General features: G+C 40.8%; 1 protein-coding gene and 1 long non-coding RNA gene across 12 annotated transcripts in view; one reads left to right on the top strand and one right to left on the bottom strand.

Moving 5' to 3' along the window:
• Positions 1 to 23,637, bottom strand: part of LOC105469473 (organic anion transporter 7) — a 169,165-nt gene that overhangs the window by 8,895 nt on the left and 136,633 nt on the right. The gene's annotated exons all lie outside the window — the stretch shown is intronic.
• Positions 416 to 6,028, top strand: LOC105469474 (uncharacterized). The gene is made up of 3 exons (XR_011610516.1): positions 416 to 434; positions 4,489 to 4,543; positions 5,748 to 6,028. It is a non-coding gene; the product is annotated as an uncharacterized lncRNA (long non-coding RNA).

Consider the following 23,637-nt stretch of genomic DNA (forward strand, 5'->3'; position numbering starts at 1 on the left):
GAACACTGTAAACCCCTACATCCAGCTCCCATTCCTTTCCTTTTTAGGGCAGGGTTTTTAACCACTCTGGTACTGAAATCTCAATTTAGCTGGGGGCTCTCAAAACACTTATTTATTTTTAAAATATTGTGATAAATATACATAACATGAGATTTACCTACTTAACACATTTTTAGGTATAGTCCAGTATTAACTGTAAGCATAATGTTGAACAGCAGATTTCCGAGACATTTGCATAACTGACACTTGCATAACTGACATTTGCATAACTGACACTTTATGCCCTTAAATGACAACTCCCTATTCCCCTCTGCCCCCGTCCGAGAAAACCACCATTCTACTTTCTGCTTCTATGCGTCGACTTTTTTAGATATCTCATATAAGTGAAATCAGTGTTTGTTCTTCTGTGCTAGCCCAAGGTTCATAGCCGTTGGGTATGACCTTTTTCTTTCTTTTTGAGGCTAATATTCCATTATATGTATATAACATAGTTTGCTTATTCATTCCTATGTAAATAATAGTTAAGTTGCTTCCATATTTTGGCAATTGTGAATAATGCTGCAATGAACATATGGGAGTGCAAATATCTCTTCCAAATACTGATTTCAATTCTTTTTTTGAAGAATTGAGATCCCATAAGTGAGAATACCGAATCATATGGTAGTTCTAACCTCCATAGTGTCATGGTGGGCGTAGCATTTTATATGGCCACGAACAGTATACAAGGGTTCCAATTTCCCCACATCCTTTGAACACTTCTTATTTCTTGTTCATTTATTTATTTTTGATAATGATAATCCTAATAGGTATAAGATACTATTTCATTTTTTATGTGTTTAATCCTCCATAAAACACTTCATATTTTATATCCTTTTCTTATCTTTTTCTCTCTTTCTCTTCCCTAATTGCTCTTGTTAGGATTTCAAGTACCATACTGAATAGAAGTGGTGAGAGTAGAATCCTTATCTTGTTCTTGATCTTAAAGGAAGAGTTTTCAGTTTTTTATTGTTGAGTATAATATTAGTACTAGACTTTTCATATTAGTCATTTATCAGTGAGCTTTATACGTTCCTATGTTCTCATGCTGCTCTTTAGTCCCATTTTTTAAAGTTCAAGGTTTCCCTTTGGAAATAATAATGGAGGTAGGGTGCTGACAGACTCACTCAACTTTTGTTTGTGTGGGAAAGTATTTCTTTTCGTTATTGAGGGATGGTGTGCAACATACATTAATTTTTGTTAGCATTTTATTTTTTCATCTCTCTGGACATATCATCCCACTCTCTGTTGGCCTACAAGGTTTCTGCAGAAACCTGCCATCCCCCAATTGTCTTATGGAGGACGTTCTCTTAGTATGCAACAAGTTACTTTATCTTGCTGCTTTCAAAATTCTCTATTTTCTTTGATAATGTAATTAGAAAATGTATTAATATGGAATTCTTTTTTACTTTTATATATTTATTTGGTTTATAGTCTTCTGACTATATTAATTTCACTTAATAGTCTGAAATTCTTAGAATCTGTCCATTTATCCAATTGTCAATTATAAGTCATTGACTTTTTATAACAATCTTTTGTATTGATATATTTTGGAAAGTGTTTTTCTTCTCCTTAAATCTTCCTTCAGGGAAGCTGAATCATAAGTTGATGAGCGTGTACATGTGTGAACTTCAAAAAATGGTGAAATGTGAGCAAACATACAAATAGTCTAAAAATGTTAGTGTTTATGGGAATTTTAGTGTACTTAACTTCCAAAATAATTACATATTGAGTGAAGACAGTATAGTTTAAAAGGAAAGTAATATGGTATAATGGCTATAAGTGCAACATTTAATGTCAGATTAGTGTTCAAGTTCTGTATGTACTATTCACTAATTATGTGATCTTTTAAAACATAATTTTACATTTAGTTAAAAAACTTTATTATTATTTTTTTCAACTTTCATTTTAGGTTTGGGGTACACATGTAGGTTTGTTACATGGGTAAATGTCACAGTGGAGCCCAAATAGCCAAATCAATCCTAAGCAAAAGGAACAGAATGAGAGGCATCACACTACCTGATTTCAAACTACACAACAAGGCTACAGTATTGAAAACAGCATGATACTGGCACAAGAGCAGATACATAGACCAATGCAACACATTAATTAGATAACCCAGAAATAAAGCCACATACCTACAACTGCCTGATCTTCAACAAAGCTGAAAAAAGTAAGCAATGGGGAAAGACTCTCTATTCAATAAACGGTGCTTGGATAACTGGCTAGTCATAGGCAAAATTTTGAAACTAGACCCCTTCCTTTGACCATATACAAAATTCAACTCAAGATGGATTAAAGACTTAAATGTAAGATGTAAAAGTGTTAAAAACACAGAAGAAAAGAGGAAATACCACGCTGGACATCAGTCCTGGCAAAGATTTTTTGATAAAGACTCCAAAAGCAATTGCAACAAAACCAAAAATTGAAAAGTGGGAACTAATTAAACCAAGGAGCGTCTGAACAGCAAAGGAAGCTAACACCAGAGTAAACAGACAACCTACAGAATGGGAAGAAATATTTGCAGGTTATGCATTTGACAAAGGTCTAATGTTTGGAATCTATAAGGGACTCAAATAAAGCAACAATCAAAAAACAAACAAACAAATGAACAAACAAACCCATTAAAAATGGGCAAAGGACATGAACTGACAGTTCTCCAGAGAAGACATACACATGGCCAACAAGCATATAAAAAAACTTATAATAGCATTAATCATTTGAGAAATACAAATCAAAACAATAATGAGATAGCGTCTCACACCAGTCAGAATGGCTGTTATTAAAAAGTCAAAAATTAACATGCTGTTGATGTTGTGGAGAAAAGGGAACAGTAATAAACTGCTGGTGGGAATGCAAATTAGCTCAGCCACCCCAGCTTTGTTCTTTTTGCTTAGGATTTCTTTGGCTTTATGGGTCTTTTTTGATTTTGTGTAAATTTTAGGACTAAAAAAAATTCTGTGAAGAATGTCGTTGGTATTTTGATAGAGATTGCATTGAATCTGCAGATTGCTTTGGGTAATAGGGACATTTTAACAATATTGATTCTTCTAATCCATGCACACAGGATGTCTATTTTTTGTATCAGCTTCAATTTGTTTCATCAATGTTTTATTGTTTTCATTGTAGAAATCTTTCATTTCTTTGGTGTAGTTTATTACTGGGTATTTTACTTCTTGTAACAAATTGCAAATGAGATTGCTTTCTTAATTTGTTTTTCAGATTGCTCTTTATTGAAATATAGTTATGTTAATTATGTTTTATGTTGATTTTGTATCCTGCAACTTTACTGAATTTTTTGTTTATTCAGATAGATTTTTGAGTGAGTCTTTAGGTTTTTGTAAATATAAAATCATATCATATGTAAATGAGGACATTTTGATTTCTTCCTTTCCAATATGGATTCCCTTTATTTTTTTCTCTTGCCTAGTTGCTCTGGGTAGGACTTCCACTACTATATTGAGTAAAAGTGGTGAAAGTGGGCATACTTGTCTTTTACATGATCTTAGAAGTAGAGCTTTCATTTTTTTCCCCATTCTCTATGATGCTACCTGTGGGTTTATTACATATCATCTTATTGTTTTGAGGTATTTTCCTTTTATGCTTAGTTTGTTGAGAGCTTTTATCATAAAGAGAATTTGAATTTTATCAGTTGCTTTTGGCATCTGTTGAAATGATTATATAACATTGATTCTACTAATGTTATGTTTTATGTTTATGGACTTGCCTCTGCAGAACCATTCCTGCATCCCTGGGATGAATCACACTTGGTCGTGATGAATGATCTCTTTAATGTGTTTTAAAATTTTGTTTGCTACTATTTTGTGGAGGATTTTTACACCTATGTTCATCAGTGATGTTTTCTTTTTTGTGTGTGTTTGTTTCTGGTCTTGGCATCAGGGTAATTCTGGCCTTGTGAAATGAGTTTGAAAGTATTCCCCCCTCCTTTATTTTCTCAAATAGTTTGAGTACAATAGGTATGAGTTCTTTAAATGTTTGGTAGAATTTAGTTGTTCTGAAGCTATCAGGTTCTAGATTGTTCTTTGATGGGGGACTTTTTATTACTGCTGGTATCTTGCTGCTGGTTATTGCTCTGTTCATGGTTTGTATTTCTTAATGTGTCAACTTGGTTCAATCAATGTTCTATGTGTCACAAAAAATTTATCCACCTATTCTAGGGTTTTCCATTTATTGGCATAAAATTGCTCATAATAGCCTCTAATGATCCATTGAATTTCTGTTATGTCAGTTGTAATGTCTCTTTTTTATCATCAATTTGATTTATTTTTGTTTCCTCTATTTTTTTCTTAGCTTGCATAAAGGTTTGTTGATGTTTTTTATTTTTCACAAAACAACTTTTGACTTTTGTATTTTTTGTGTCAATTTATTTCTTGCACTGATCTTTATTATTTCTTTCCTGCTACTAATTTTGGGTCTCATTTGTTGTTTTAGTTCTACTTCTTTAAGGTGCATCCTAGGATATTTGAAGTCTTTCTACTGTTTTGAGGTAGGTGTTTATTTCTGTAAACATACCTGTTACTGCTTCTTTTGTCATATCTCAAAGGTTTGGTATATTGTGTTTCCACAATATAAAGAAATTTTTAATTTTCTTCTTAATTTCTTGATTGACCCATTTGTCATTTAGGAGCATATTGTTTAATTTTCAGGTATTTGTATATTTTTCAAAGTTCCTTTTGTTATTATTTTATTCCAATGTGATCAGAAAAGGTAACTTGATATGAAATTTTAAAATTTCCTGAGAAGTTTTCTCTTCTAATATGGTCTATCTAAAGAATGTTGCATGTGCTGATGAGAAGAATGTACATCCTGTATTTGTTGAGTAAAATGTTCTGTAAGTGTTTATTAAGTCCATTTCATCTATCATGAAAATAAAGTCCAATGCTTCTTTTTTGATTTTCCATCTAGAGGAACTTATCAATGCAGAATGTTGGTTGTTGAAATTCCCAGCCATTTTTGTACTGGGGTCTATCTCTTTCTTTAGTTCTAGCAATATTTACTTTATATATCTAGGTGTTCCCATGTTGATAACATATACATTTACAATTTTTATATATTCTTACTGAATTGACCCCTTTATCATTATATAATGATCTCCTTTGTCTGTTTTTACAGTATTGATGTGAAATCTATTTTATCTGATATCACCATAGCAGCTCCTGCTCTTTTTTGACCTCTGTTTGCATGGACTATCTTTTTCCAGCCATTCATTTCTAGTGCAGGTGTGATTTTACAGGCAAAGTACATCACTTGTAGGAACTTAGAATTGGGTCTTGTTTTTTAACCCATTTAGCTACTCCATAACTTTTAATTGGAGAATTTAGTCCATGTATATTCAATGCGATTAATAAGTAAGAATTTATAACTGCCATTTTGTTATTTGTTCTGTGGTTACTTTGTAAGTCCTCTCTCTACCTTCTTCCTTTCTTTTTTGTGTGTAAGTGACTTTGTGCGGTAGTATGTTTTAATTTCTTGCTTTTCATTTTTATGTGTCTATTAGAGATTTTTTGCTTTGTGGTTAATATGAGGCCTGCAAAAATACCTTATGATAAAGTATTTTAAAGTCTAAATTATTTGCCTTAATACGGATGCATACGCTGAAGTAGAAAGTTTATTTGAAGAAATAGTAACACAGAATGAGGAGGAGGAGCGAGTTGGCTGAGTAGAAGCCTCTAAGGTCATCTTTCCCACAGGAACAGAAAATTTAACAATTATCTACACACAAAAAGCAGCTTCAGAATCTTCGTGTGCTGGGGGATAGAGAGCACAGTTATTGTGGGATTTTGCATTGGAACTCAGTGCTGCCCTGTCACAGAGGAAAGCAGCACCAGACAGAACTCAGCCAGCAACCATGGAGGGAGAATTTAGACCAGCTCTAGCCAGAGGAGAATTGCCCATCCCAGTGGTCAGAATCTGCAAGCCTCACCATCATGGACTAAAGGGCTATGGGGTCTTAAATAAACTTAAAAGACAGTCTTGGCTACAAGGACTGCTATTCCTAGGCAAACCCTGGTGCTGTGCTGGGCCTTGGGTCAGTGAACTCGGGGGACCTGTGATCTAGTGAGAGCCCAGCAGCTTGCAGCTCTAGGAGAGAATTCTCCCTTTGGCTTGAGGAGAGGAGAGGGAAGAATAAAGAGGACTTTGTCTTGCAACATGGATACTATTTCAGCCACAGTAGAATAGGGTCCTGGCGCCTGCATTCCAGGACATAGCTCCCAGATGACATCTCCAGACATCTCCAGGGGCAGAAGGGAACCTACTGCCTTGAAGGGAAGGACCCAGGCCTGACAGGATTCATCACCTGCTGACTAAAAAACCTTGGGTCCTCAATAATCATCAGTGGTGGTCAGGTAGTTCACTCGATTGGCCTTGGGTGAGAGACTCTGCATTGTGCTGGCTTCAGGTGTGACCTGGCACATTTCCAGCAGTGATAATTAAGGGGAGACACTCCTTCTACTTGAGAAAAGAAGAGGCAAGATTAAAGGGGGCTTCATCTTGCAGCTTAGGTACCAACTCAGTCACAGTAGGACAGACCACCAAGTAGGGTCTTGGGGTCCATAAATCCAAGCCTGGGCTCTTGGATGGCAGTTTTGGACCTGCTCTGGGCCAGAGGGGAGCCCATTTCCCTGAAAGGTAATTCTCAGTCCTGGAAGCAGCATTTACCACAAGCTAACTGATGAACACTTAGACCTTGAGTGCACATCGGCAATAACGACGTAGTACTTACCATAAACCTGGGGTGGTGGTGGCCATGAGATGACTCCTCTGCTTACTGAAAAGGGTGGGAAGAGTGGAAAAGACTTTCTTTCTTTTTTTTTTTTTTTTGAGACGGGGTCTCGCGCTGTCGCCCAGGCTGGAATGCAGTGGCCGGATCTGAGCTCACTGCAAGCTCTGCCTCCCGGGTTCACGCCATTCTCCTGCCTCAGCCTCCCGAGTAGCTGGGACTACAGGTGCCAGCCACCTTGCCTGGCTGGTTTTTTGTATTTTTTTAGTAGAGACGGGGTTTCACCGTGTTAGCCAGGATGGTCTCGATCTCCTGACCTTGTGATCCGCCCGTCTCGGCCTCCCAAAGTGCTGGGATTACAGGCTTGAGCCACCGCGCCCGGCAAATTATGGGTATTTTTTTTTCTTTTTTTTTTTTTGAGACGGAGTCTCGCTCTGCCGCCCAGGCTGGAGTGCGGTGGCCGGATCTCAGCTCACTGCAAGCTCCGCCTCCCGGGTTCACACCATTCTCCTGCCTCAGCCTCCCGAGTAGCTGGGACTACAGGCGCCCGCCACCTCGCCCGGCTAGTTTTTATTGTATTTTTTAGTAGAGACGGAGTTTCACCGTGTTAGCCAGGATGGTCTCAATCTCCTGACCTCTGATCCGCCCGCCTCGGCCTCCCAAAGTGCTGGGATTACAGGCTTGAGCCACTGCGTCCGGCCTAAGACTTTCTTCTGTGCCTTGGGTTGCCAGGTCAGCCACGGTAAAATAAAACACCAGATAGATTTCAAAGGTTTCTTACTCTAGACCCTGGTTGCTCCATGGCATCTATAGACCCACCTGTGGTTGTGGGGAACTTGTGACCATGAAGGGAATAACATGAACCTAGCCAGCTTTGACACCTGCTGGCTGTAGAGCCCTAGGGCCTTGGGCAAACCTAGGCAGTAGCCAGGCAGTGATTACTGTGGGCCTTGGGGGATACCCAGTGCTATACTGGCTTCAGGTCTGATGCCGTGCAGTTCCAGTGGTGGTGGCCACAGGCGTGCTTGTGTCACCCCTCCCCCAGCTCCAGGCAGCTCAGTAGAGACAAAACTCCCATTTCTTTCAGAGAAAGTAAGGGAAGAGAACAAAAGTATCTGCCTGGCAATCCAGATAATTCTTCTGGATGTTATCCATGACCATGATGTCAGTATATCTGCGAGTCTGCAAGAACCGCAGCATTACTGGCCTTGGGGTCTCTCCTAATGAATATATGTCTGCAGTAATGAGAAACAGATCAAATCACCACAGTCCCTTTGCATACATGGAAAACTTTCCCAAGAAATATGTGTACAAACAAACTCAGACTGTGAAGACTACAATAAATACCTAAGTTTTCAGTGCACAGACACTGATGAACATCCACAAGCATCAACATCATCCAGAAAACATTATCTCACCAAAGAAACTAAATAAGGCACTAGGGACCAATCCTGCAGAGACAGACATATGTGACCTTTCACACAGAGAATTCAAAATAGCTCTTTTGAGGAAAATCTATGAAATTAAAGATAACACAGAGAAAACAATCAGAATTTTATCAGATAAATTTAACAAAGAAAATGAAATAATTAAAAATAATGAAGCAGAAATTTTGGAATTGAAAATGCAATTGAAGATCAGTGTTTGGAGGCTTGTATCATGAATTTTTTAGCTCCAGAACAACTGCAGGAACAAAACGGGAATCCTGAGAAGACCCACAGATCCTTTGAAGGAAGCAGACTGCTCCTGCGGGAACCAGGAGATACCCCAAGTACTATGAGTGCCCAAACTGCAGAAGTAGAAAAGGGAGATCCTTCACCCCCAAACACACACTCCCACTGGGGAAACTGAAGGTCTAGTTCACAGGTTTCTGACCTTACCTGGAGCTGAGTTAATGGAGAGCCAAGAGAAACACAGGGGTAGAGGAAGCAGCAGGAAAGGCCCTGGGAGCTTGCTGGGCCCCCAAGCCGGCCATTCCTGCCTGGCACTACAGGGATCCTTTGTGGGGGCCTGTGGACAGAGGCAGAGAAATGTCACAGGAAGAAGGACATCTCCAGCTGAACTTTGTGATAATTTGAACTGGTTGTGAAGCCTCCTGGTCAGAACTTGGGAGAGAGTGTGAATTTGGCCTGCAGACTCCACAGGCAGGGGAAGAACTAAAGCCCTTTTCTTTTGCAGCCGGGAGGTGGGCAGCCTGGGGAAAGCTCTAAAGCCCTGCTCTTTCACTGCCTGGAAGACAGACTTGGTGCTGTTAGTGGGGCACAATGGGAGTGAGACTGGCTCTTTGGATTGCATGGGAGCTTGGCGAGGCCTGTGACTGTCGGCTTTCCCCCACTTCCCTGACAACCTGCATTACTCAGCAGAGGCAGCCATAATACTCCTAAATACACAACTCCTTTGACCTGGGAACCTCACCCCTATCCCCAACAGCAGCTGCAGCAAGACCTGCCCAAGGAGAGTCTGAGCTCAGAGATGCCTAGTCCTGCCCCCACCTGATAGCCTTTCCCTACCCAACTTCCGAGGACAAAAGGCATATACTCTTGGGAGTTCTAGGGCTCCACTCACTGCTGGTTTCTCTCCACAGCTGATGCTCTGTAGAAAGTTCCACCCCCAGCCAGGAGGCCAACCAGCACAAAAATAGAACATTAAACCACCAAAGCTAAGAACCCGCATAGAGTCAATTTCAACCCCCTGCCAACACCACTGGAACAGGTGCTGGTATCCATGGCTAAGAGACCAATAGACAGTTCAAATCACAGGACTCTGTGCAGACAATCCCCAGTACCAGCCCGGAGCCTGGTAGACTTGTTAGATGGCTAGACCCAGAAGATGGCAGCTCAGCTCTCAGGAAGCCACATCCCTAGAAAAAGGGAGAGAGCACTCCATCAAGGGAACACCATGGGACAAAATAACCTGAACAACAGCCTTTAGCCCTAGACCTACCCAAATGAGAAGGAATCAGAAAACCAACTCTGGTAAAATGACAAAACAAGGCTCTTAAACAACCCCCCAACATTACACTAGCTCACCAGCAATGGATCCAAACCAAGAAGAAATTCTTGATTTACCTGAAAAAGAATTCAAGAGGTTAGTTATTAAGCTAATCAGGGAGGCACCAGAGAAAGGCAAAGCCCAAGGCAGGGAAATAAAAAATAAAAATTGATACAAGAAGTGAAGGGAGAAATATTCAAGGAAATAGATAGCCTAAAGAAAAAGCAATAGAAACTTCAGAAAACGTTGGACACACTTATAGAAATGCAAAATGCTCTGGAAAGCCTCAGCAATAGAACTGAACAAGTAGAAGAAAAAAATTCAGAGCTCAAAGACAAGATCCTCAAATTAACCCAATCTAACAAACACAAATAAAGAAAGAAAGAAAGAACAAGAAAATATGAACAAAGCCTCCAAAAAGTCTGGGATTATGCGAAATGACCAAACCTAAGAATATTTGGTGTTCCTGAGTAAGAAGAGAAATCTAAAAGTTTGGAAAACATATTTGGGGGAATAATTGAGGAAAACTTCTCCAGCCTTGCTAGACAGAATCAGACATGCAAATATAAGAAGCACAAAGAACTAATGGGAAATTCATCTCAAATAGATAATCGCCTAGGCACATTGTCATCAGGTTATCTAAAGTTAAGATGAAGGAAAGAAGCTTAAGAGCTGTGAGACAAAAGCACCAGGTAACCTATAAGGGAAAACCTATCAGATTAACAGAAGATTTCTCAGAAGAAACCCTACAATCTAGAAGGGATTGGGGTCCCATCTTCAGCCTCTTCAAACAAGACAATTATCAGCCAAGAATTTTGTATCCAGTGAAACTAAGCATCTCATATGAAGGAAAGATAGTCTTTTTCAGATAAACAAATGCTGAGAGAATTCACCATTACCAAGCCACCCCTACAAGAACTGCTAAAAAGATCTCTAAATCTTTTTTTTTTTTTTTTTTTTTTGAGACGGAGTCTGGCTCTGTCGCCCGGGCTGGAGTGCAGTGGCCGGATCTCAGCTCACTGCAAGCTCCGCCCCCCGGGTTTATGCCATTCTCCTGCCTCAGCCTCCCGAGTAGCTGGGACTACAGGCGCCCGCCGCCTCGCCCGGCTAGTTTTTTGTATTTTTTAGTAGAGACGGGGTTTCACCGTGTTCGCCAGGATGGTCTCGATCTCCTGACCTAGTGATCCGCCCGTCTCGGCCTCCCAAAGTGCTGGGATTACAGGCTTGAGCCACCGCGCCCGGCCAAGATCTCTAAATCTTGAAACAAATCCTGGAAACACATCAAAATAGAACCTCTTTAAAGCCTAAATCTCACAGGACCTATAAAACAAAAATAGAATTAAAAAAAGAAAAAAGAAAAAAGAAAAAACAAAAAACCAAGGCATACATGTGACAAATAGCATGATGACTGGAATGATACCTCACATCTCAAGCTAAGAACCTTGAAAAAACGTTAGAGGAATTGCTAACTAGAATAACCAGTTTAGAGAAGAACATAAATGACCCGATGGAACTGAAAAACACAGCACGAGAACTTTGTGAAGCATACACAAGTATCAATAGCCAAATTGATCTAACAGAAGAAAGGATATCAGAGATTGAAGATCAACTTGATGAAATAAAGCGAGAAGACAAGATTAGAGAAAAAAGAATGAAAAGGAATGAATACAGTCTCCAATAAATATGGGACTATGTGAAAAGACCAAACCCACGTTTGCTTGGTGTATCTGAAAGTGATGGGGAGAATGGAACCAAGTTGAAAAACACTCTTCAGAATACTATTCACGAGAACTTCCCCAACCTAGAAAGACAGGCCAACATTCAAATTCAGGAAATACAGAGAGCACCACAAAGATACCCCTCAAGAAGAGTAACCCCAAGACACATAATCTTCATATTCACCAAGGAAAAAATGTTAAGGGCAACCAGAGAGAAAGATCGGGTTACCCAAAAAGGGAAGCCCATTAGACTAATAGCAGGAAAAGCATTTGACAAAATTCAGCATCTTTTTATAATTAAAACTCTCAGCAAAATTGGCATACAAAGGACATACATCCGTGTAATAAAAGCCATCTATGACAAACCCACAGCCAACATAATACTGAATGGGGAAAAGTTGAAAGCATTCCCTCTGAAAACTGGAATAAGGCAAAGATGCCCACTCTCACCACTCCTCTTCAGCATATTACTGAAAGTCAAACTGTCACTGTTTGCTGATGATATGATTGTTTACCTTGAAAACACTAGAGACTTCTCCAGAAAGTTCCTAGAACTAATAAAAGAATGCAGCAAAGTTTCCAGATACAAAATTAATGTACACTAATCAGTTGCTCTTCTATACACCAACAGAGACCAAGTGAAGAATCAAATCAAGAACCCAACCCCTTTTATAATAGCTGCAAAAATATTAAAATACTTAGGAATACACTAACCAAGGCGGCAAAAGATCCCTATAAGGAAAGCTACAAAACACTGCTGAAAGAAATCATAGATGACACAAACAAATAGAAACACATCCCATGTTCATGGATGGGTAGAATCAATATTGTGAAAATGACTATACTGCCAAGAGCAATCTACAAATCCAACGCAATTCCTATGAAAATAACACCATCATTCTTCACAGAATTAGAAAAAACAATTCTGTAATTCACATGGAACCAAAAGAGAGCCTGCATGGCCAAAGCAAGACTATGCAAAAAGAACAAATCTGGATCTTTATTTGTGACATGCACAGATCAAGAAACTGGAAAATGTGAAGAAATCTTTATTGGGGTATCATCTTATCATTTTAGAAAAACCAAGAATTTTTAAAAATGAGAATATCAACATTTGGTTTTGTGTGAAAGTGGTGTTTGTATTAAAATACTTTTTCAATGAACTGTATAAGCTATGTTTTTATTAAACTGCAATATATTAGTGTTGCAAAAAAAGAGACTTCCTCAAGGATTTTTAATAGACTCCCAAAAGCCAACGATAAAGAAAAAATTCTAAAAGCAGCCAGAGAAAAGGAACAAATAACATGCAGTGGAGCTCCTATACATTTGGTAACAGACATTGCAGTGGAAAATTTAAAGACCAGGAGAAACAAGCATGATATATTTTAAGAGCCGAAGGAGGGAAAAACCCTTTTATCCTAGAGTAGTATTCCAGTGAAAAAATAGCCTCAAATATGAAGGAGAAATAAAGACTTTCCTAGAAAAACAAATACTGAGAGATTTCATCACCACCAGACCTGTCCTACAAGAAATGTCAAAGAGATTTCTTCAATCTGAAAGAAAATGACATTGATGAGCAGGAATACATCATCTGAATGTACAAAATTCAATGGCAAAAGTAAGTACACAGAAAAACACGGAATAGTATAACACTGTAATTGCACTGTAATTATGGTGCCTAAACTACTTGTATTTTGAGTAGGAAGATTACAAGATGAAACAATAAAAAATAATAAATTTCAGACATGGAAAATACAATAAGATATAAATAAAAACAAGAAAAGGTTAAAAAGCCAGGGGACAAAGTTACAGTGTAGACATTTTATTAGTTTTCTCTTTGCTTATTTGTTTATGCAATTACTGTTACAATGTCATTGGTTTAAAATTATGGGTTAAAGATATTATTTGCAAGCCTCATGGTAACCTCAAATTAAAAAACATACAACAGGCCGGGCGCGGTGGCTCAAGCCTGTAATCCCAGCACTTTGGGAGGCCGAGACGGGCGGATCACGAGGTCAGGAGATCGAGACCATCCTGGCTAACATGGTGAAACCCCGTCTCTACTAAAAATACAAAAAGAAATTAGCCGGGCGTGGTGGCGGGCGCCTGTAGTCCCAGCTACTCCGGAGGCTGAGGCAGGAGAATGGCGTGAACCCAGGAGGCGGAGCTTGCAGTGAGCCGAGATCGTGCCACTGCACTCCAGTCTGGGCAACAGAGCGAGACTCCGTCTCAAAAAAAAAAAAAAAAAAGAAAAACATACAACAGGTACACAAAGAATGAAAAGTAAGAGATTATAACATATCACCAGAGAAAGTCATCTTCACCAAAAGGAACACAGGAAGGAAGGAGAGAGGGAAGATAATACCACAAAACAACCAAAAACCAAATAACAAAATGACAAAAGTAAGTCTTTTTTTAAAATCAAAAATAACATTTAAGGTAAATGAACTAAACTGCCCAATCAAAAGACAGAGAGTTCCTGAATGGATTAAAAACAGGACTCAATGATCTGTTGCTTACAAGAAATCCACTGTATTTATAAAGATACACAGACTGAAAACAAAGGGATGGAAACAATATTCTATGCCAATGGAAAGTAAGAAAGAGCAGGAGTAGATACACTTATCAGAGAAAACAGATTTTAAGGCAAAAGTCTAAAAAGAGACAAAGAAGGTAATTATATAATGATTAAGGGCTCATTCAGCAAGAGAACATAACAATTGTAAATATATACACACCCAGGTATATAAAGCAAATATTAATAAAGAGAGAGATAGATCCCAATACAATTATATTAATAACTGGAGACTTCAACTTCCCACTTTCTGCAATGGACAGATCATCCTGACAGAAAATAAACAATGAGACATTGGACTTAATCTGCATTGTAGAACAAATGGACCTAATAGATACTTATGAAACATTTCATCCAATGGCTGAAGAATACGCACATGGATACTTCTTAAGGATAGACCATATCTTAAGCCACAAAACAAGTCTGAAAAAAGTCATAAAAATTGAAATTATATCAAGGGTCTTATCTGGCCACATGGAATACAACTAGAAATCAATAACAAGAGGAATTTTGAAAATCATATCAACATGTGGAAATTAAACAATATGCTCCTGAGTGCAAGTGGGTCAATAAATAAATTAAAAAGGAAATTTAAAAGTTTCTTGAAACAAATGATAATGGAAACACAACATATCAAAACCTATGGGATACAGCAAAAGAAGTACTAAGAGGTATATTTATAGCTATAAGTGTCTACATCAAAAAAGTAGAATGAGTTGAAAGAAACAACCTCATGACGCATCTTAAAGAACTGGAAAAGCAAGAGCAAACCAAACCCCAAATCAGTAGAAGAAAATAAATAATAAAGATTAGAGCACACATGGATAGGAAGAATCAATATTGTGAAAATAGCCATACTGCCCAAAGTAATTCATAGATTCAATGCTATTCCCATCAAGCTACCAGTGACTCTCTTCACAGAATTAGAAAAAACTACTTTAAATTTCATATGGAACCAAAAAAGAGCTCATATAGCCAAGACAATCTTAAGCAAAAAGAACAAAGCTGGAGGCATCACGCTACCTAGCTTCAAACTATACTACAAGGTTGCAATAACCAAAACAGCATGGCATTGGTACCAAAGCAGATATATAGACCAATGGAATAGAACAGAGACCTCAGAAATAACACCACACATCTACAACCATCTGATCTTTGACAAACCTGACAAAAACAAGCAATGGGAAAAGGATTCCCAATTTAATAAATGGTGCTGGAAAAACTGGCTAGCCACATGCAGAAAACAGAAACTGAACCCCTTCTTTACACTTAATACAAAAATTAACTAAAGATGGATTAGACACTTAAATGTAAGTCTAAAACCATAAAAACCCTAGAAGAAAACCTAGGCGATACCATTCAGGACATAGGCATGGGCAAAGACTTCATGACTAAAACACCAAAAGCAATGGCAACAAAAGCCAAAATTGACAAATGAGATCTAATCAAACTCAAGAGCTTCTGCACATCAAAAGAAACTATCATCAGAGTGAACAGGCAATCTACAGAATGGGAGAAAATTTTTGCAAGCTACCCATCTGACAAAGGTCTAATATCCAGAATGTACAAGGAACTTAAACAAATTTACCAGAAAAAAACAAACAACCCCATCAAAAAGTGGGCAAAGGATATGAACAGACACTTCTCAAAAGACAACATTTATGTGGCCAGCAAACACGAATAAAAGCTCATCATCACTTGTCATTAGACAAATGTAAATCAAAACCACAATGAGATACCATTTCATGCCAGTTAAAATGGTGATCATTAAAAAGTCTGGAAACAACAGATACTGATGAGGATGGGGAGAAATAGGAAAACTTTTATACTGTTAGTGGTACTGTAAATTAGTTCAACCATTTTGGAAGACAGTGTGGCGATTCCTCAAGGATCTAGAACTAGAACTAGAAGTACCATATGACCCAGCCATCCCATTACTGGGTATATACCCAAAGGATTATAAGTCATGCTGCTATAAAGACACATGCACACGTATGTTTATTGCAGCACTATTCACAATAGCAAAGACTTGGAATCAACCCAAATGTCCATCAGTGACAGACTGGATAAAGAAAATGTGGCACATATACACCATGGAATACTAGGCAGCCATAAAAAAGGATGAGTTTGTGTCCTTTGTAGGGACATGGATGAAACTGGAAACCACCATTCTCAGCAAACTATCGCAAGAACAGAAAACCAAATACCGCATGTTCTCACTCATAGGTGGGAATTGAACAATGAGATCACTTGGACACAGGAAGGGGAACATCACACACCGGGTCCTATTGTGGGGAGGGGGGAGGGGGAGGGATAGCATTGGGAGATATACCTAATGTAAATGACAAGTTAATGGCTGCAGCACACCAACATGGCATGTGTATACATATGTGACAAGCCTGCACGTTGTGCACGTGTACCCTAGAACTTAAAGTATAATAATAATAAAAATAAAAAGAAACTCTCGACAGAGTAAACAGACAGCCTACAGAATGGGAGGAAAATTTTGCAAAGTACGTATCTGACAAAGTTCCATCATCTATAAGGAACTTAAAAAATTTACAAGAGAAAAACAAACAACCCCATTAAAAAGTGGCCACAGGACATGAACAGACACTTCTCAAAGGAAGTACAGCCAAGAAGCATATGAAAAAAGCTCAGTATCCCTGATCATTAGAGAAATGCAAATCAAAACCACAATGAGATACCATCTCACACTAGTCAGAATGACTATAACTAAAAAGTCAAAAAATAACAGATGCTGGCAAGACTCAGGAGAAAATTGAACACTGATACACTGTTGATGGGAGTGTAAATTAGTTCAAACATTGTGGAAAGTAGTATGGTGATTCCTCAAAAAGCTAAAAGCAGAACTACCATTCAACCTATCAATCCCATTATTGGGTATATACCCAGAGGAATATAAATCATACCATAAAGACCATGAATTATTGGAATTTCACACACTCATGTGCAATGTTCCACATTTCACATGTACACAAATGTTCACTGCAGCACTATTCACAATAGCAAAGAAAAAGAATCAGCCTAAATGCCCATCAATGACAGATTAGATAAAGAAAATGTGGTACATATATACCACGGAATACTATGCAGCCATAAAAAAGAATGAGATCATGTATTTTGCAGGAACATGAATGGAGCTGGAGGCTATTATCCTTAGCAAGCTAATGCAGGAACAGAAAACCAAATACCACATATTCTCACTTATAAATGGGAGCTAAATGATAACAATTTATGAACACAAAGAAGGAAACAACAGACACTGGGGTCTACTTAAGGGTGGGGGTGGAAGGAGGGGGAGGAGCAGAAAAGATAACTAGTTATTGGGTACTAGGCTTAATACCAGGGTGATGAAATAATACGTACAACAAATCCTCATGACATGTCTTTACCTGTGTAACAAACCTTCACATGTACCCCCAAACCTAAAAGTTAAAAAATGCATTAATTAATTAAAACCAATAAATTTGAAAGTACTTCATTTCAAGAGGAAGCATAAGGAGGGGAGGGATGGAAAGAATAAAGGGGAAGAATGGTTAATTGAAATAGTTGAGTATGTGAAATTCCAATAATTCATAATAACATTCAAAAGAGAAAAGCTAATACAAAGTATGCAAAAAGGGGAGTTACAAATATCAAAATTAAAGGTGAATGATTAATTTTTGTTGATTTAAAACAAGCAGAAGATTTTTTTCTTCGAACTTCTATTTTATTTTCTTAATCATGCAGGGAGACTGCTTATTCCTAAAGTTTTGCAATAAACACAGTAAATAGGCTCCAGGTTGTTTTGTTTCTCCCCCTGCCCAAGAACCTGCAACAGTCCCTGGACCCTGCTGATGAGAATAGTTGCACTCACCGACGCAGCAGCAGAAACAACCCCTGTCCAAGAACCCACAACGGTTCCTGGACCCTGCTGATCAGAACAGTTGCACTCACCGACACAGCATCAGAAACACTAGTTTTCCTCCCAGACCACAAGGAGGACCGAGGAAGGTCAGATTTAGTGGCCTTTACTGATGCATTCTCGAAAACCTCCACCCCTGGCTGTCCTTCTAGACCACAAAGAGGACCAAGAAAAATTGGATTTAGTGGCCCTTACCAACACATTCTCGAAAACCTGTTAGAGTCCTAAGCATTCTCCTGTTAGTACTGGGACTTTGCCCATGTCCTATAAAGATGTTATGCCCCAAAAGCGAAGTGGAGGGCCATACCCTGAGGGAGGGAAGAGATCTCCAGGGTTGGAAGAGTGACACCTTTGGTCCTCACTTATATGAATAGGAAGGATACAATTTCTGAGGCTCCCGATATCCTAGCTTCAGGAATAGCTTTTGTTAGGCCTGCTTGTCTGAGAAGGGATCCTAAAATTCTGGATAATTCCCCCTATGATGGGGCTTTGGGCAAAAATTATGTCTTTCTGATTGGTGACTTTGGGTACCTAAAGAAGGTAACAGAGTCCTGAAGTTTATACTAGAAATCATTCTTATAGGAGAAATTAGAAAAGTACCAGAGACAGGGAGTGATTTTTAGAAGCAGGACTAGTCTTGGAGAAGAGAGGCAAGAGGAAGTTTGTCTGACAGGCGTTAGGACCCAGGAGGCAAGGGTCAGGGTAGATAGAATAGATGGGTGAGTCTCGCTTGGGCAACATGACTTTGAGAGTTCCGCTCAAGGCCACAGGGTCAACCAACTTGTTGTCAGGACCCTGGAGCTCAATGGTTTTCCTCTCTGTTGACCCTCGGCTCAGCCCAGAAGTATAGGAAAAGCAGAAGCTGGTTCCAGGCAAACCAACGCTCCCAACTCCAAAGAGTCAGGGGTTATTAGACAGCCCTTTGCCAGAAAGCCTGATGTCCATGTCTTTAGTCTGGCAGCCGCACTAGTCGCTTTTAACTAGCTGACAGGTGCCCGGTATTTAGCCCCCAAATTCTAAGGAAAAATAGGACAAAATAGCAAGTGAAAGGTGGTGTGGAACCAAAGAGTGAGCAGCAGCAAGATTTATTGCAAAGAGCAAAAGAACAAATCTTCCACAGCATGGAAGGAGACTGGAGAGGGTTGCCCCCGCTGGCTGGGGCAGCCTGCTTTTATTCCCTTATCTGACCCCACCCACATCCTGCTGATTGGCCCATTTTACAGAGAACTGATTGGTCCGTTTTGACAGGGTGCTGATTGGTGCATTTACAAACCTTTAGCTAGACACAGAGTGCTGATTGGTGCATTTACAAACCTTTAGCTAGACACAGAGTGCTGACTGGTGTATTTACAAACCTTGAGCTAGACAAAGAGTACTGATTGGTGTGTTTACAATCCTTTAACTAGAGGCAGAGTGCTAGACAGAAAAGTTCTCCAAGTCTCCACTAGATTAACTAGACACAGAGCACTGATTGGTGCCTTTACAAACCTTGAGTTAGACACAGAGTGCTGACTGGTGCATTTACAATCCTTTAGCTAGACATAAAAGTTCTCCAAGTCCTCAGGGGACTCAGGAGCCTAGGGGGCTTCACCTAGTGGATCCGACGCAGGCGCGTGAGCAGAGCTGCCCGCCAGTCCCGCCTGCTCCTGCACTCCTCAGCCCTTGGGAGGCTGATGGGACTGGGTGCTGCAGAGCAGAGGGCAGTACCTGTCGGGGAGGCTCGGGCAGGAGCCCACGGGTAGGGCATGGTGGGCTGCAGGTCCCGAGCCCTGCCCCACCAGGAGGCGGGTGAGGCCCAACAAGAATTCGAGCGGCATGGGCGGGTGGCACCGCTGGGGGACCCTGGGCACCCTCCGCAGCTGGTGGCCTGGTTGCTAAGCCCCTCACTGCCAGGCTGGCGGCGCCTGCAGCTGCTCCGAGTGCGGGGCCCGCCGAGCCCACGCCCACCCGGAGCTCGCGCTGGCCAGGCCGCTGGCAGCCCCGGTTCCCACCCGCTCCTCTCCCTCCACACCTCCCGGCAAGCGGAGGGAGCCGGCTCTGGCCTCCGCCAGCCACAGAGGGGCTCCCACAGTGCAGCGGGCTGAAGGGCTTCTCAAGCACGGCTAGAGCCGAGGCCGGGGAGGTGCCCAGAGCCAGCGAGGGCTGCTAGCATGTTGTCACCTCTCACTAGTAGATGAAACTTCCAGATGGCACTACTAAATATAATAAGATGCTAATAAGGCAAACTAAAGTTTTTAATAATACTAACAGACCAGTTTTGCATAATCAAAATGATAGGACACCAGCTATAGGGGATTCTAAAAGTGCATCCCTCGGGGAGTTTCCAGGCTATAAAATTCAAAAATCTAGTTGACATAACAAGTTAAGTTTAACTACAAAGAAGGAAGCAAAGCCTGATGGCCAGTGGCTTGGGTCTGAATCACCGTGGAAATCCCTTGCCGTAACAAAAGCCCAGATTACTTAGCTCAGATATTTTTTTTTTTTTTTTTTTTTTTTAGACGGAGCTTTGCTCTTGTTGCCCAGGCTGGAGTGCAGTGGCACGATGTCAGCTCACTGCAACCTCCACCTTCCAGTTTCAAGTGATTCTCCTGACTCAGCCTCCCGAGTAGCTGGGATTACATGCACCCGCCACATTTTTGTATTTTTAGTAGAAACAGGGTTTCACCATATTGGCCAGGCTGGCCTCGAACTCCTGACCTCGTGATGCCCCTGCCTCAGCCTCCCAAAGTGCTGGGATTGCAGGCATGAGCCACCGCGCCCGGCCGTAACTCAGATTATTTAACCTCAGCTGGTTTAAGAATTTGTGGCAGAAACTGCCAGTTAACTTCCAATATCCATTTTCCCATTCTTCCATAATAGATTTTTGGCCACCAAGAAAAAAAGGCTACATTTCACAATCTTTCTTATAGGGAAGTGTAGCCATATGACCCTTCAGCAAGCAGTATTTTCTGGACAGTGAGATGTGAGCAGAAGTAATGTACATCACCTCCCTCTCCCTCCCCTTTTTAACCCAGGCAGCCTGCCTTTAGGGGGCAGGAAGGAGGGGCAGGGGGTACTAAGTTCTTAACCATAGTGATTTTTGTGTTATATGACCATTTGATCCAGCTTGCTCTTCTGCCATCCCTAGGTGGTTGCCCTCATATCATCACAGTTCAAAATGATCGCTGCCCTCTCTCCAAAATGATTCTTGGAAGGGAATAGATGGCAAGGCAGTCAATGGCGTCAGATCCCAAACTTTAACACTATATTCTACTGCCCTCTAGTGGAATGTTCCGGTACTTGACACAATCATTGCATAACTACATTGGCAAGAATGAAAGCTGTACGTGAAAAGGGCCACCAAGCCATGGATTGGTGTGCGAAAAGAACAATATTGGGACACACAAAAGGCTATCTGCAGAGCCTAGAAGAGAAGCCACAATGATTCCCTCCAGCTCAGGACTCTTGCCCATTCTTTGGTGAAAAGAACTGAAAGTCGGTATCAGAACTGAATACAGAAAACCCACGGTTGCTTGCCTAAATTTCTGTCTCTGCCATTTGCATTATAAACATATTGACTGAGCATCCACCTAGTGCCAGGCACAGCCCTGTCTCTATGATCGAGACAAACAAGGCCCCTTCTTTCAAAGGTGTACATTCTAAGGGGAGAGGAGGGTAAGGGTGGGCGAAGGAAAAGACAATAACAAGAAATGAACCAACACGAGGTTGGGCGTGGTGCCTCACACCTGTAATCCCAGCACTTTGGCAGTCAGAGGCGGGTGGATCACCTGAGGCCAGGAATTCAAGACCAGACTGGCCAACATGGCAAAACCCTGTCTCTATTAAAAATACAAAACTCAGTCGGGCGTGGTGGCATGCGCCTGTAATCCCAGCTACGGCAAGAGGTTGAGGCAGGAGAATCACTTGAACCCAGGAGGCAGAGGCTGCAGTGAGCCAAGATCATGCCACTGCATTCCAGCGTGAGTGACAGAGTCAGACTCTGTCAGAAAAAAAAAAAAGAAATCAACACAAGTGGTGTCAGATAAAGGTAAACAGGGGCCAGATTGTGGAGATTTTTAAATGCATTGGAGAGTTTTAACATAGAGATAACATGCTTGGATTCAGGTTTCTAAAACACCACTCTGGCTTCTAGGTGGAGGATGAATTGTACAAGACAGGGATGGAGGAGGGAGACCAGCTGGAAGATGGGTGTAGGGGTCCGGAGGAGCCGTGATGGTAGCTTGAATTAGAAAGGAAGCAGCAGAGAATGAGGAGTGAAAAGACTGGTTTCCATTGTGAAAGTAAAGCCAACAGGCCTTAGTCTGTTCATGCTGCTACCATAAAAATACAATATACCGGTGGCCTATAAAAATCAGAAATGGATTTCTCACAGTTCTGGAAGCTGGAAATCCGAGATAGGTGCCAGCTTGGTCAGGCTCTGGTACGAGCCTTTTTCCAGGTTGAAGACTACTGTCTTCTCATTGTCTCCTCACATGACAGACAGAAAGCTGGAGAGCTCTCTGTGCCTCTTGTTCAAGGGCACGAATCCTATTCATGAGGGGTCTGCTCTTATGATCTAATTACCTTCCAAAAGTCCCACCTTCTAATACTGTTCTATTGAGGGTTAGGATTTCAACATAAGAATTTGTGGGGGATGCAAACATTCAGTCCATTGCAGGGGAGTTGAGGGAAAGGAAAAAATCCAGGAGTTATATATAGCTCTCATTTCAGACCAGGAGTTCCATCATTCTCAATATATCCTCTTTTTTTGCTTAAAAAAATTCCAACTGGCCAGGCACGGTGGCTCACGCCTGTAATCCCAGCACTTTGGGAGGCCGAGACGGGCAGATCACGAGGTCAGGAGATCAAGACCATCCTGGCTAACACGGTGAAACGCTCTCTACTAAAAATACAAAAAATTAGCTGGGTGTGGTGGCGGGCGCCTGTAGTCTCAGCTACTCGGGAGACTGAGGCAGGAGAATGGCGTGAACCCGGGAGGTGGAGCTCGCAGTGAGCGGAGATCGCACCGCTGCACTCCAGTCTGGGGGACAGAGTGAGACTCCATCTCAAAAAAAAAAAAAAAAAATTCCCAATTTAAGGAAATGTCTAGGTGACTGGTCTGGATGGATCCCACCTAACGCTGAAATGATTCTTGATTCAGGAATAGGCAAAACCAGGTAAGAAGCTCTCTTCTAGGACTCATTGCAGCTGTGCAAATGACTCATTGAGCTTCTTCAGTCCCTAGCCTGGAGCACAGTAGGAAGAGCCAGCTCCCAGTGGCCCAGCATCCTCCAGGCATGCAGGGTGTGTCAGTCCTCATCCCAAAGCCCACTGCCCAAGAGGCTTTAGAGACAGCTTGGAATAAGCCCTCTACAGGAGTCCTAAGGATATCCCCTCTTCCCAGCCTCAGTCAACAGCTCAGTATTTTGTCATAGGAACACTTGCTAAAGGAAAAACCCCTCCAGCCTCCAGGTCCTTAATCTACACCTGAGGGCAAAGAAGGGTGCAGGTGACATGACTGACGTGCGGCTAAAACTGGGATAGCCTTTAACCCATCAGGCAAACCCCAGAGTCAACAGTTTTTAAAAACATGAAAGCTGAAGGGGCAACTTCAAATACCTCCTTTATTAGATAAACAAAAGTAGTTTTTCTAACTACTTAGAAATGT

This window comes from Macaca nemestrina, chromosome 12 (assembly GCF_043159975.1).
Source record: "Macaca nemestrina isolate mMacNem1 chromosome 12, mMacNem.hap1, whole genome shotgun sequence".
Classification (NCBI taxonomy): Eukaryota; Metazoa; Chordata; class Mammalia; order Primates; family Cercopithecidae; genus Macaca; species Macaca nemestrina.